We start from the raw sequence: 11,008 nt of genomic DNA, 5'->3' as shown, positions 1-11,008 counted from the left end.
TTTGAGCATTGTGCAGTTATTAGTTAGGCTTTGGATGGTGTACCAATACACTCAGTCACTACTAAAGATACATGCGTCCTTTCTAACTCAGTTGTCAGAGAGGAAGGAAGCTGCTCAGGGGTTTCCCCACGAGGCCAATGGTGAGTTTAGTGGTTGTGATATGAGAAAACTGAGGAAAGATCAACAACATTGTAGTTACTCCAAAATACTAACCTAAATGATAGAGTGAAAAGAAGGAAGCCTGTATAGAATAAAAATATTCCAAAATGTTCTTCCTGTTTGCATTAAGGCACAACAGTAACATTTTTAAAAAACTTTGGCAAACAAATGAACTTCACGTCCTGAATATAAAAGGTTATGTTTGGGGCAAATCCAACACAACACATCACTGAGTACCATTCTTCATATCTTCAAACGTGGTGGCTGCATCATATTATGGGTATGCTTTTCATCAGCAAGGACTAGAGAGGTTGTTTTTTTATATGAAAAGGAATGGAATAGAGCTAAGCACAGGCAAAATCCTAGGGAAAAACATGGTGCTTTCCAACAGACAGTGGAGATTTTAGAATGTAAATCTTGGTGGGGCAAAAAATCATAATAATAATTGGGAGGCATGCCATCAAAGCCACTACACAACACAACACTAAACAATACATGAATTGCACTATAACGGTCACAAACAGTGCCCACAAACTGTTAGGGCCTACATAAAGCTGTCCAAACAGCAGAGTCCCAACAGCAGTCCCAACACCTTACCACTGCTACAACTGGCTATCAGCGGAGCCTTGTCTGGCAGCCTCATTTACTACCTTTAAAGAAACATAGCTGACATGGCTGACTTGCTTAAACAAATGTGGTCTCTACTGACAATTGAAATGTACAAACTATGGCCTAAAGGGACGACAAGTGGATAAGAGGCAATCCGTAATTTCGATTAAGACATTAATGAGCGAGCGACGACGGACATAGTCAATATAAGTATTTGTTCAGCACTTTTGAAATGTACAGCAACAGAATTCAGAACATGGTTCGTTCTTACAGTGTACTCCATCTACACCAAGTCAGAACCGTAGGAAAAATAAAGGGGGCATATAAACAGACAATGAAAGCTCTTACAATATTCAATGATTACATTTCTCTAAAACAGGTTATAGACTACATTGTCACGATCATCGTAAAGAGGAGACCAAGGCGCAGCGTGATATGAATACATGTTCTATATTTAATGAAGAAAGAACACTAAAACAAACTTACAAAACAACAAACGTGATGCTATATATAAACAGTGCAGACACAGGAAACTAGACATAGACAATAGCCCACGAAATACCCAAAGAAGATGGCTGCCTAAATATGGTTAACAATTAGAGACAATGATGAACAGCTGCCTCTAATTGAGAACCAATCCAGGCAACCACAGACATACATAAACACCTAGATGGTAAACAACCCCATAAACCTACAAAAAACCCTGGACAGTACAAAAACACATACATCACCCAAGTGTAGACCTTACCATGAAATGCGTACTTACAAGCCCTTAACCAACAGTGCAGTTCAAGAAGAGTTACGAAAATATTTACCAAATAGACTAAAGTAAAAAATTATCATAAAAAGTAACACAATAAGAACCACACCACACTGCCAGTTCTCTGACCCCCTCCCTATATGCCGTTTCATCATTGTCGGTGATCAGACCTACCACTGTCGTGTCATCAGCAAACTTAACAATGGTGTGGCCACGCTGTTGTGATTGAACAGGGAGTATAAGAGGGGACTAAGTACACACCCCTGAGGGGCCCCAGTGTTAAGGATCAGCATGGCAGACATGTTGTTGCCTACTCTTACCTCCTTGAGGCGGTCCGTCAGGAAGTCCTGGATCCAGTTGCAGAGAGAAGTGTTTAGTCCCAAAGTCCTCAGCTTAGTGATGAGCTTCGTGGACACTATGGTGTTGAACGCTGAGTTGTAGTCAATGAACAGCATTCTCACGTAGATGTTCCTTTTGTCCAGGTGGGAAAGGGCAGTGTGGAGTGCGATTGAGATTACGTAATCTGTGGATCTGTTGGGGTGGTATGCGAATTGGAATCGGTCTAGGGTGTCCGGGAAGATGCTGTTGATGTGAGCCATGACCAGCCTTTCAAAGCACTTCATGGCTACCAGCGTGAGTTCTATGGCGGGGGGGGGGGGGGGGGGGTAATCATTTAGGCAGGTTACTTTCGCTTCCTTGGGCCCAGGGACTGTGGTGGTCTGCTTGAAACATGTAGGTATTACAGGCTCAGTCAGGGAGAGGTTGAAAATCTGGTAGGCTCGAGTCATTGAGCAGCTGGGTTTCCCTTTGTAGTCCGTAATAGTTTTCAAGCCTTGCCACATCCGACGAGCGTCAGAGCTGGTGTATTAGGATTCAATCTTAATCCTGTATTGACGCTTTGCTTGTTTGATGATTCGTCTGACGGCATAGCGGGATTTCTTATAAGCGTCCGGATTAGTCTCCCGCTACTTGAAAGCGGCAGCTCTAGCCTTTAGCTCGATGCGGATGTTGCCTGTAATCCATAGCTTCTGGTTGGGATATGTACGTACGGTGACTGTGGGGATGACGTCGTCGATGCACTTATTGATGAAGTCGATGACTGAGGTGGTGTACTCCTCAATGCCATTGGATGAATCCCGGAACATATTTCAGACTGTGCTAGCAATACAGTCTTCCTGTAGTGTAGCATCCGCATCATCTGAGCACTTCCATATTAAGCGAGTCACTGGTACTTCCTGCTTTAGTTTTTGCTTGAAGGCAGAAATCAGGAATATAGAATTGTGGTCAGATTTGCCAAATGGAGGGCAAATGAGAGCTTTGTATGCATCTCTGTGTGTGAAGTAAATGTGGTCTAGGATTTTCCTCTGGTTGCACATTTGACATGCTGGTAAAAAGTTGGTAAAACTGATTTAAGTTTGCCTGCATTAAAGTCCCTGGCCACTAGGAGCACTGCTTCTGGGTGAGAATTTTCTTGTTTGCTTAGGGCCTTATAAAGTTGGTTGAGAGCGGTCTTAGTGCCAGCTTCATTCTGTGGTGGTAAATAGACGGCTACGAATAATATAGATAGTGTGGTCTACAGCTTATCTTTAAGGCACTCTACCTCAGGCGAGCAATACCTCGAGACTTCTTTAATATTAGACATTGCGCATCAGCTGTTATTGACAAATAGACACAACCCCACCCCTCATTTTACCAGACGTAGCTTCTCTGTTCTGCCGGTGCATGGAAAATCCCGCCAGCTCTACATTATCCGTATCGTCGTTCAGCCATGTCTCAGGGAAACATAAGATATTACAGTTTTTAATGTCCCGTTGATAGGATAATCTTAATCGTAGGTCATCAATTTTTTATTCCAATGATTGCACGTTAGCAAGAAGAACGGTTGGCAGTGGGAGTTTATTTGCTCGCCTACGGATTCTCAGAATGCAGCCCGATCTGCGGCCCCTTTTCCTGCGTCTTTTCTTCAAGCAAATGACGGGAATCCGGGCCTGTTCCAGTGAAACCAGATATCCTTCTCATCAGACTCGTTAAAGGAGAAAGTTTCTTTGTAACGTTCGTCATCCTCGTCTGAGTATGAAGGATCGGAGAACCAATGAGCAGCGTGGTACGTGTTCATGATGATATTTATTAAACTCAGAACACTAAACAAAAATAACAAAGAGAATGACACGAAACGAAACAGTCCTGTACGGTGAATACACAAAACAGAAAACAATCACACCACGAAACACAGGTGGGAAAAGGCTACCTAAGTATGATTCTCAATCAGAGACAAGTAACGACACTTGTCTCTGATTGAGAACCCTACCAGGCCAAACACAAAACACAACATAGACATACGAACATAGACAACCCACCCAACTCAAGACCTGACCATACTAAAACAAAGACATAACAAAAAAATAAGGTCAGAACGTGACATTCTTCATGTCCACGGTGAGTAATCGCTGTTCTGATATTCAGAAGTTATTTCGGTCATAAGAGATGCTAGCAGCAACATTATGTACAAAATAAGTAACACAAAACGCCAAAAAAATGAACAAAATAGCACAATTGGTTGGTAAAACGTCAGCCATGTTCTTCGGCTCCATCTTTCCAACTTGTTGTGTAATCTTTATGTCCAATGGCCGATGAGCACCGATACGTTTTATCTATAATTTCTCTGCATTATTTCTCTTCATATGACAAGGATTTGCCAGTAGATTGTCGACTTGATTCATGATGATGACTGCTAGCTAAGACTTTGAAAGTAATGTTGACATGATCAGTCTAATCAAAGCTACTGTACATATGTGATTTGACGTCATTTTATCTATGGCCAATGACCTTGAGCCTTCTTGAAGGGCACTTGTAATTTAACTCTATGGCAAGACCCAAATGGCTGAAATATTGGATGTCTACCTTTACTAAGGATTTAAACTTGGCGATGACGTAGTGTCCCCATGAGTGACACTGCGCAATGCTCCTATTTTCTGCTGGCTCGCCCCACCACCATAGAAAGCATTGAACTAGCCTGAAAAACCTGCATTTTGGAGCTACCTTACTCAAAAAAAACAAAAAATAGACCATGTTTGTATGCGGCTTTATAAACTCAATTATATGTTTTTTTCTCCATTGTTTGCAAACTGATATGTGACACTTATTAATGCCAAAATAACATGCAAAACAGGCGAGCCCCCCCAAAAAATGCATATACATATCTTTTTTTATTTAGATTTTTTGCTAATAATGTGGGGCTCAAAACAGGTGGGGCTCACAGGACAATAAATATCAGGACAATTAATAAAAACAAGGCCAAATCTACACTTCTTATCAAGAAGACAGTGAACGTTCCTCAGTGGCCTAGTTACAGTTTTGATTTACACAGAACCAAAAATATAAACGCAACATGCATCAATTTCACCGATTTTACTGAGTTACAGTTTATATAAGGAAATCAGTCAATTGAAATGAATTCATTAATCTATGAATTTCACAAGACTGGGAATACAGATATGCATCTGTTGGTCACAGATACCTTAAAGAAAAGGTAGGGAGCTGCATCAGAAAACCAGCCAGTATCGAGTGTGACCACCATTTGCCTCATGCAGTGCTACACATCTCCTTCGCATAGAGTTGATAAGGCTGTTGATTATGTCCTGTGGAATGTTGTCCCACTACTCTTCAATGGCTGTGCGACATTGCTGGGTCGTTGGGTCGTCGGCCAGCCTGTCCTCCGGGTTTCATCCTCAATCCAACGGCCAGTCGGAGCATGCCAATCAAGACCTCGAGATGACTCCTTGGTGCCTCATCTCGGCCAACCCCACCACCCGGAGCCAGCAACTCGTGTGGGTGGAGTACGCCCGGAACACACTTCCCTTTTCGGCCACTGGGCTCTCGCCCTTCGAGTGCTCCGTGGGTTATCAGCCCCAGCTCTTCCAGAAGCAAGAGGAAGAGGTGACATAACCTCGGGCCAGATGTTTGTCCGCTGCTATTGGCGTACCTGGCAGAGAGCTCGGTCCGCTCTTCTCAAGATCACCTCCAGGTAATCTTCGACAGGCGGACCGCCACCGGACACCGGCTCCCCGCTTCATCTTGGGCAGAGAGTATGGCTGTCCACCCGGGATCTGCCCCTCCAGGTAGAGTCCCGCAAACTTTCCCCCCCATTTTATCGGCCCTTTCCCCATCTCCAAGATCTACTGTTCATCTTCTGTTGCCGCCTACCGTCTGTATACATCCCATGTTTCTTGTATCAAGGATTAAACCTTTGTCTCACAGCCCTTTGTCTCCTCTTTCTGTTTGTCTGTTGCAGCTCATCTTGTCTCGTCAAGCACAGTTCTCCAGCGTGCCAGTGGCCATCGAAGTTAAAAATTTGCCCACTGAAGCCGGTTACGATTGCCGAACTGCAGTCAGGTCAAGACCCTGATGAGGATGACGAGCACAGAGATTAGTTTCCCTGATACGGCTTCTGAAAGTTTGTGCAGAAAATCTTCGGTTGTGCAAACCCACAGTTTCATGAGCTGTCCGGGTGACTGGTCTCAGATGACAGGTGAAGAAGCCGGATGTGGAGGTCCTGAGCTGGCATGGTTACACGTTATCTGCAATTGTGAGGCCGGTTAGACATATTGACAAATTCTCTAAAACGACTTAAGATAGAGAAATTAACATTCAGTCATCTAGCAACAGCTCTGGTGGACATTCCTGGAATCAGCATGCTAATAGCTCCTTCAAAACTTGAGACATCTGTGGCAATGTGTTGTGTGACAAAACTGCACATTTTAGAGTGGCCTTTTATTGTCCCCAGCACAAGTTGCATCTGTGTAATGATCATGCTGTTTATTCAGCTTCTTGATATGCCACACCCGTCAGGTGGATAGATTGTCTTGGTAAAGAGAAATGCTCACTAACAGGGATGTAAACAAATTTGAGAGGAATAAGCTTTTTGTGCGCATGGAACATTTATGGGATATTTTATTTCAGCTCATGAAACGTAGGACCAACACTTTATAAACTCAGCAAAAAAAGAAACGTCCCTTTTTCAGGACCCTGTCTTTCAAAGATAATTCATAAAAATCCAAATAACTTCCCAGATCTTCATTTTAAAGGCTTTAAACACTGTTTCCCATGCTTGTTCAACGGTCTTTAAGACACTAACAGCTTACAGGTCACAGTTATGAAAACTTAGGACACTAAAGAGGCCTTTCTACTGACTCTGAAAAACACCAAAAGAAAGATGCCCAGGGTCCCTGCTCATCTGCGTGAATGTGCCTTAGGCATGCTGCAAGGAAGCGTGAGGACTGCAGATGTGGCAAGGGCAACAGCGCTACAGGGAGACAGGACGGACAGCTGATCGTCTTCGCAGTGGCAGACCACGTGTAACAACACCTGCACGGGATCGGTACATACGAGCATCACACCTGTGGGACAGGTACAGGATGGCAACAACAACTGCCCGAGTTACACCAGGAATGCACAATCCCTCCATCAGTGCTCAGACTTTCCGCAATAGCTTGAGAGAGGTTGGACTGAGGGCTTATAGGCCAGTTGTAAGGCAGGTCCTCACCAGACATCACTGGCAACAACGTCGCCTATGGGCACAACCCCACCATCGTTGGACCAGACAGGACTGGCAAAAAGTGCTTTTCACTGAAAAATCACAGTTTTGTGGTTGGATTTGCATTTATCGTCGAAGGAATGAGCGTTACACCGAGGCCTATACTTTGGAGCGGGAACGATTTGGAGGTGGTGGGTCCGTCATGGTCCGTCATGTGTCACAGCATCATCGGACTGAGTTTGTTGTTATTGCAGGCAATCTCAACGCTGTGCGTTACAGGGAAGACATCCTCCCTCCTCATGTGGTACCCTTTCTGCAGGCTAATCCTGACATGACCCTCCAGCATGACAATGCCACCAGCCATACTGCTCGTTCTGTGTGTGATATCCTGCAAGACAGGAATGTCAGTGTTCTGCCATGGCGAGCGAGCGAAGAGCACGTATGGAACCTGTTGAATCGGAGAGTGAGGGCTAGGGCCATTCCCCCCAGAAATGTCTGGGAACTTGCAGGTGCCTTGGTGGAAGAGCGGGGTAACATCTCACAGCAAGAACTGGCAAACCTGGTGCAGTGCATGAGGAGGAGTTGCACTGCAGTACTTAATGCAGCTGGTGGCCACACCAGATACTGACTGTTATTTTTGATTTTGTTTAGGGACACATTATTCCTTTTCTGTTAGTCACATGTCTGTGGAACTTGTTCATTTTATGTCTCAGTTGTTGAATCTTGTTATGTTCATACAAATATTTACACATTAAAATAAACGCAGTTGACAGTGAGAGGAGTTTATGTTGCATTCATATTTTTCTTAAGTTCAAATCGGCTTGAACATATATTGCAAGAATTGAAAATGGCTGTCTAGCAATGATCAACAACAAACTTGACAGAGCTTGAATAATTTTTTCAACTACTAATGTGCAAATATTGTACAATCCAGGTGTGCAAAGCACTTATAGACTTACCCCCAAAAGACTCACAGCTGTAATCACTGGCCAAGGTCATTCTAACATAGCATTGCATTCATAACATGCATTCAGGGGTGTGAATGCATACGCAAATGAATATTTCTGTATTTCATTTTCAAGAAATGTGCTAAAATGTCTAAAACATGTTTTCACTTTGTCATTATGGGTATTGTGTGTAAATGGGTAAGAGAGAAAAACATATTTAATCAATTTTGAATTTTAGGCTGTAACACAACAAAATGTGCAATAAGTCATGAATACTTTCTGAAGGCACTGTAAGTTGAAAACACTATAAAAGCTGTGTGTGTGTGAGTGTCCCTTGCTAAAAGACAAAAAGAGCTGTGAATGGATAAGTGATTCACAATTTAGGACCTTGATGGGCCTGGCAACTGTAATAAGCCGTAGTGTGTAATGAAACCATTTTCATGATCATCAGGCAACGCCCTGACAACTGGAACACAGAATTGTTCTTGCAACTTTCCAAAGTAACAATATCTTACAACCGTGTTGGGTGGGACGTTTGGTGGGATGTTGATGGAATGTTCTCCTAACACTCCAAAAACTGGATACAGGAATGTTCTTGCAACGTTCTCATGAAACGTGTCTACAACATTAATATCTAATATTGTGAGAACATGGAAACCATGTCCTGTGTATGTTTGGTGGGACGTTGATGAAATATTCTCCTAACCCTCAGAAAACTGGACACATGAATGTTCTTTCAACGTCCCATGAAACGTGTTTAGAACATTAATATTGTACTGTATATTCGGAGAACATGGCAATCGTATTCTGTTTATGTTTGGTGGAACATTGATGGAATATTCTCCTAAACATTCAGAAACCTGGAAACAAATGTTCTTGCAATGAAAACGTGTCAAGAACATTAAACTACTGCTTGACATTAAGGTAATGTTCTACTAACTTTCACACCTCAACATGCTAAAAAGGTTCTGAGAAGGTTTTTGCTAACATTGATAGAATCTTCCCCTAACTAACTGAAAACTGGACTATCAAACATTAGGGACATTTGGCTCCCGAGCAGTCTAAGGCACTGCATCTCAGTGCAAGAGGCGTCACTACAGTACTTGGTTCGAATCCAGGCTGCATCACATCCGGCCGTGATTGGGAGTCCCATAGGGCGGCGCACAATTGGCCCAGTGTCGTCCAGGTTGGGCCGGTGTAGGTCGTCATTGCTGGCTTTCGCAGCAGAGTTGCAAAGAAAAGCCATATCTCAGACTGGCCAATAAAAAGAAAAGATTAAGATGGGGAAAAGAACACAGACACTGGACAGAGGATCTCTGCCTAGAAGGCCAGCATCTCGGAGTGGCCTCTTTACTGTTGACGTTGAGACTGGTGTTTTGTGGGTACTATTTAATTACGCTGCCAGTTGAGAATTTGTGAGGTGTCTGTTTCTCAAACTAGACACTCTAATGTACTTGTCCTCTTGCTCAGTTGTGCACCGGGGCCGCCCACTCTTCTTTCTATTCTGGTTAGATTCAGGTTGCACTGTTCTGTGAAGGGAGTAGTACACAGCGTTGTACGAGATCTTCAGTTTCTTGGGAATTTCTCGCAAGAAATAGCCTTCATAGTTCAGATACTCAACTAGTCTAAAGAAGACCAGTTTTATTGCTTCTTTAATCAGGACAATAGTTTTCAGCTGTGCTAACATGATTGCAAAAGGGTTTTCTAATGATCAATTAGCCTTTTAAAATGATCAACTTGGATTAGCTAACACAACGTTCCATTGGAACACAGGAGTGATGGTTGCTGATAATCGGCCTCTACCCCTCTGTAGATATTCCATAAAAAATCAGCCGTTTCCAGCTACAATAGTAATTTACAACATTAACAGTGTCCACAATGTATTTCTGATCAATTCTGTTATTTCAATGGACAAACAAATTGCTTTTCTTTCAAAAACATGGACATTTTTAAGTGACCCCAAACTTTTGAACGGTAGTGTAAATATTTGGACAAGGAATGTCGGAGCAGCATAGACTAAAATACAGTAGAATAGAATAGAGTATATACATATGAGATGAGTAATGCAAAATATGTAAACATTAAAGTGACTTGTGTTCTATTATTAAAGTGCCTGGTAATTTCAAGTCTATGTATATAGGGCAGAAACCTCTAAGGCGCTGGTGATTTTATTTTTATTTTTATTTTACCTTTATTTAACTAGGCAAGTCAGTTAAGAACAAATTCTTATTTTCAATGACGGCCTAGGAACAGTGGGTTAACTGCCTGTTCAGGGGCAGAACGACAGATTGATGGCTATTTAACAGTCTGATGGCCTTGAGATAGAAGCTGTTTTCCAGTTTCTCGGTCCCAGTTTGATGCATCTGGATTTTTGTTCACCTTTTCCACAGGCAAGCAACATGTAATTTGCCAGTCTGTCCAGAGGAAAGAAGGTGGCCCTATCATCATTGGGTGTGTTGACCACAGGAGGGGCCAGTATTGCTCTGATGCTTCACCAGTCTGTGAAATCTTCAGATCGGGTGCTTCGTCCACCATCTTATCCATAGACTTACAGTAGCATGCTTTCATCTCTTGATCATGCCAGGTTACTTCACCTCCTTTATGTTATTATCACATGTGAGAGGATGTTAAAAACATGTTGGATTTGTTTTGTTTTACAGTATTTGATGTGGATATCAGGTGTAAAAGCAGGTGTGTTCTGCCTGTCAGTATGGAATGCATGGCCTTCTGAAATCTTGTAGGAGTCTCCCACATAGAGACTGAAGTCAAGGTGCTTGCTGAAGAGGTGAGATCAACTGACTTGTTACTAAAGCATACATTCCAACATTGAGTATTCAGCTTTTTTAACTACTAATGACAAATACAAATGGACCTTTTTGTAATATATAAAACAAACTCACACAAAACCCTGACAACAACAAAGAAAATGGGAATAGATGCGTTAAAGAGGTGAATGGAATGCAGACCGTGGGGATAGAAAAAGGACACCGGATTGGAGCA

Source organism: Oncorhynchus mykiss, chromosome 9 (genome assembly GCF_057628025.1).
Source record: "Oncorhynchus mykiss isolate SJ-2025 chromosome 9, ASM5762802v1, whole genome shotgun sequence".
NCBI classification, from domain to species: Eukaryota; Metazoa; Chordata; class Actinopteri; order Salmoniformes; family Salmonidae; genus Oncorhynchus; species Oncorhynchus mykiss.
Note: the sequence above shows the minus strand (reverse complement) of the source record.